The following is a 4,910-nucleotide window of genomic DNA, read 5'->3' as shown; positions in this document are numbered from 1 at the left end:
GTGGCCAAGCCCAGGGGCCGCCCCGTGAGATGCAGCGGTCCCTGCAAGAGGGCACAGCTCTGCCACCGGCTCCCCACGCAACCTCGGGCACATCACTTCATCCCACTGCTGGGGACTGAGGTGAGAGCCGTCCCAGCGCGGGAAGGGGAGTGGAAATGACTCTGCTGGGCGTGTGCAAGGGGCTGAGATGGCAGGGGAGGGAGGAGGACAGCTCACAGACCAGGCTCGGTGCCCGCGAGCTGCAGGGCCAGGAGCTCCGGAGGGGCAGGTCCCCCCGAGGGCATGGAGGAGGGGTGGGGGCTGCTCACCAGCGAGCCTGGGGGGTTGTAGGGGCAGGTGACTTGAGGGAACAAACACCCGTCTCTGCACCTGGGTCCTGCCTGCTCCTCCATCGGGAGAGGATGAGGCTGGACAGGGTACCTGGCCAAGGCTCCCACCCTCCCAGAGGGCCCGGGGCAGCGCAGACCCCTAGAGCCACGGGGCTGGCGGAGACCTGTGAGAGTCGTACCCAGTCCAAGCACTGCCTGAGGCAGGATCAGCCCTGTCCAAACCAGCCCAATGTCCAACCTCTGAGCAAAACTACTCACCCCAACACAGCCTCAGGCATCATCCCCGCCCCTGCGCCAGGGAAAGCAGGGGGACTGAGGCCACCAACATCCTGCTGCTGCCCGGGGTGTTAACAGACACTCGAGAGCTCCCCGTCGAGTGCCCCAGTTCAGCCAGGCCAAATCCTGTGCATGCTTCTGCATGCAACCTCGCACCCTCGGTCTCAGCCTGAGCAGGCGTGCAGGCAGCGGGGAAGGGAGGTCACAGCCAGGAGCTCTCTAGTGTGTGAGCACCCAGCACAGTGCCGAGCACTGGTTTAGATGCTCACATGGGGGCTGGCCATGGCCTGGGCGAGTCGGGCTCCATCCCTGGTCCATCTGAACTCGCAGCCACCCAAGGGAGCCCACAAACCCGGCCCTGCAAAGGGTTTGCGCGTCGGGCTGCCCAGCAGGGATCACCGAGGGCTCCTGCACACTCCAGAGCCGAGGCCTGGGCCCGGCTCGTCCACGGGGCAGGACAAAGCCAAGAGTGGAAGAGGGCAATGGGGCTTTCACACTGCAGAGGCATCGCAGCTGCACAGCGTCCGTGCGGGGGAGCGCAGGGCCCAGCACCAGCTGCCGGGCCTGGGACGCTGCCTGTCCCCCATCCCAGCATTGCCGGAGAGACTCCCCACGGCACAGGGAAACAGCACCTCACTCTGGCACCTGGGATCTGCTCCGCCACCCACCTCTGCTCCTTCGGATTGGTGTCCAAGCAAGGGCTTTGCGCTGGGGCAACAACTGTTGAGATGACCAATTGATTTTGCGATGAAGTTCGCCACGGCCTCAGGCTCCGGCAGGGAGAGGGACCACGACCCCAGTCATCCACGGCCAGCATCCCGGGCCCCTCTGCCAGCATGCTAGCCTGCAGCCGTGATGCTGCAACAGCCACTGCAGGGGCCACACAACGCAGCCAGGCTGCCCCCACCAGAGCCGCACGGTCCGGCCGACAGCTGCCCCGGTGGGCTGGGCCGGCAGCTGGTACCCAGCCAGATGGAGGCATCGCACCTGCATCGCCCGCCCTGAATTGCAAGCTGACCCCAGGAATTGCGAGCCATCTCCTAGCTTCATCGTTTCTAGGGTTGGAAGGGACCTGAACAGATCATCTAGTCCGATCCCTGAAGTCCTAGTCCTAGCACGCAGGTACGTTGGTCTGCCCGACTTTGGCGCTCCCAGTCCCTCCCCAGGCAAGACGGTGCTGCCCGCGCTCAGTTAGCGCTCGGCAGGGGAGCGGTCAGGGTCGGACCCCATGGCGTTGGGCATGGGATACACAGAGCAGAGACAGCAGAGAGCAAAAGCCACCACTGGCACCTCCTTGCAAGGCCCCACAGGACAGACACGAGCATCTGTCTTCCCCTGCCCTCCAAAACACTGCGCCCACTGCTCGTGTCCAGAACCTGCTCCGCACACACTCAGGGCCCCAATCCTGCTGAGCTGGGGGTGCTGTGGCGGTACAAGAAAGGATGGATTCCCCCCACGTCTGCCCAGAGGCCCCCTCAGCTCCAGGGCACGAGGCAGGCACCCATCCTGCACCCTCTGGCTGGTGCGGGCAGGTACTCACCAGGGCAGGGGTCCTAGCTCCCGCCGGCTGCACCTTCAGCAGGGCCGTGTCACGGAGGGCGCATCGTCCAGCCAGTCGGCAGCTGAGCGCCGCTGCAGCAGCATTCGCTATCGGGATGGGGGGGGACTTCCAAACCTCTCCCGCGCACCCCGCAGCTGGGGGGAGCTCTCCTTCCTCGGGCGCAGCCACCGCCACAGGCACAGGCGTGGCCCTTCGGCGCGGGGCTGGCGGCGAGGCCTCATCTGCATGCTGGGTGAGCCCCCGCACTCATGTGCGACAGAGGAGAAACCACCGCGGCATAACCCACTAAATGAAAAACAATATTTAATTAGGACTGAGAGACTTAGACAAGCACACAATTAAATGTTCTATTACTATCAGTCTTACACAGTTTAAGCCTCAGCTCAATAAGGAACCATTTAAAAAGGCTAATAGAATATCAAAATGTAAATAGGGGAGTTGCATGGTGCATTTCAATAGTGGCGCCCGCACCGGCGGATGCAACAAGGGGTAGGTGGGAGATGCAGGCCGGAGCCCGACCGGGCCCCGGTGGCGGCCCCGTGCAGCAGGGTCCTCCCCGTCCGGGGGTGCTTCTTGGAGGGGCAAAAGCCCAGGGCTGCAAGAGCCACCGTCATGTGAAGACCAGAGCCCTCCATGCAGCACCAGAGCAAGAGGGTTTGCTGCCAGGGGAGAGCTTCCCCCAGCTCAGGGCGCCCGGCCTCTCCGGCAGGGGCTGGAAGAGCTGAACACGAGCATCCACGGAGGGGAAACATTTCATCCACCTGTGTGGGATCTCTGCCACCTCTGCTGCACCTGCCAGGAGAGGGAATCAAAGCGACATCGGTCACGCGTACAAACCGCGCGGGCAGAGGCCGCTCCAGCTGGAGGCACAGAACAAACGGGCCCGACCCGGCCGTGCCCAAACCCGGCTGGAAGCGAGGAGGAAGACGCCGGAGCGGGAGTGGGGAGAAGCTGCCCGGCTTCCAACGCTGGAGCTCGGTCAGCGCATGACAAAAGGAGCGTGGGGTGTCATGGCCGGCAAGGGCAGGGCCGTTTGGGAGACCACGGCGGCTGCCTCCTCTGCCTGCCAAGGGTGATGGGCTGCGGCTGCTCAGGCAATGGAGACCCCACCAGTGCTGCCCCTTGCCGAGGGGCAAAGCCCTCGAGGGCAGGGGAGCTGCAGCTCCTCGTCCCCACTGCCTCCCGACACCCCAGCGCACGGCTGTCGTGCAGCTTTGGGGAGGAACGGCCTGAAGGCCTGGTCCAGCTCGCAGCCACTTTGCCCCGGGGCAGGCAGGGCCCTGTGAGAGGGAGGGGGCTATTCCCCCACCCCACAAGGGCCGCTCGAGCAGGCTCCGCCGGCTCTGCCCTGCGCCAGGGAGCTGAGCCTCGGCCGTCGCGGCCTGGGAGAGCTGGGTCTGCTGGCCCGGGAGGGACGGTGGAGGGATTGCCGCCTATGCCTGAAGAAGAGCGTTTTACCCAAAGCTTGCAAAGAACAATTTTTCAAACTATTTACATGGCCTAATAAAAGAGATCACATCTATCCAAAAACAACCTCATTTGCCTACGTCCTCAGACCAACACCCCCGCAGGCGGAGATAACGCAGCCGGCTGTGCCATCTAGCGGCCAGGAAACAGGCCGTGCTGGTGCTGGTGCTGGCGCTGGCAGAGGAGCCGTGGGGCTGGCCCTCTCCTGCCGCACGCTCAGGGGCACGGGGAAGGGCCTCGTGTGGCACCACAACGGGCAGCTCACGGGTAACACGCTCGGGGCCGAACGCAGCAGGGCGGTGCCATCAGGGCCCCTGCAAGCGAGGGCCCGAGAAGGGATTTGGCCAGAGAGAAGGGCCGTGTCCGGCAGGCCGGGGGGCGGGCAGAGGGCAGCCCGGGAACAGCAGTGGGGGAAAGGAAGAGCAAACCCAGAAGGCAGAGAGGCTGGAGGGGGCAGGAAAGGGCTCCAAAGAAGGCTCGCTCGGCTGTGGTACCTGGTAATAAATTTATTGTATTTTATTACATTTTCCCCTTTTTCACTTGATTCCGATTCCTTGTATCCAAACTCTGCTTTCGGAAAGAAAATGGATTTTTAACATAAAAATATAAATTCTGCATATTAAAAGTGCATACACCTCGAATAATAAAACATACAAATAAATAATAAAAAGGCATCGACACAGTCTCATGCGCTTGTCCTCAAATAATTTAAAAGTTATGGTACAATGTTCAACCTCAAGCAAAGACAGCCTGCGCTCCAGATTACTGTACAGTTCAAAAACGTTAAAATACAGAGAGGATATCAAAGGTGTGGGAGCCCCACGTCCCAGCCTCCGCAGACAGTGATACGACATGCAGCTTTTAGAACTGTAAATATTCCAGTGTAAAACCAGACTTGGAAACCGGAAGAGAAACTGCGTTTGTAACAGGACTTAAAATTCAATTTTAACCAATGGTGAGGCACAGTTGGTGAGCAAATCTGTACAAATTAATACTACAAAGGCCACAAGGAAGTGCTCTGGCCACTTGCAGCCCGTGTTCCCTTTGAGTAATACTACCCAAGGCGATATAGCACCTAGAGGCATTGGTATAGTGCACTGCACAAATGCTACGTGACCCTAACGCTAGCTTTCTTGCAACGTGTTTGTGCACAGAGTCGTAAGTGGGACAGGATCTGTTGGTTTGCACTTAGTTTTAATCTGTGTCTTTTAATTTAAACTGGATTTGCAGGGAAGGTGGATACTATTGCCTTCAAAAAATGCCTAAACCTAGAGGAG

The sequence above is a fragment of the Alligator sinensis genome, unplaced genomic scaffold, assembly GCF_000455745.1.
Source record: "Alligator sinensis unplaced genomic scaffold, ASM45574v1 scaffold1164_1, whole genome shotgun sequence".
In the NCBI taxonomy this organism is placed as follows: domain Eukaryota; kingdom Metazoa; phylum Chordata; order Crocodylia; family Alligatoridae; genus Alligator; species Alligator sinensis.
The sequence above is the reverse complement of the archived record's forward strand: the minus strand, read 5'-3'. Positions refer to the sequence as shown.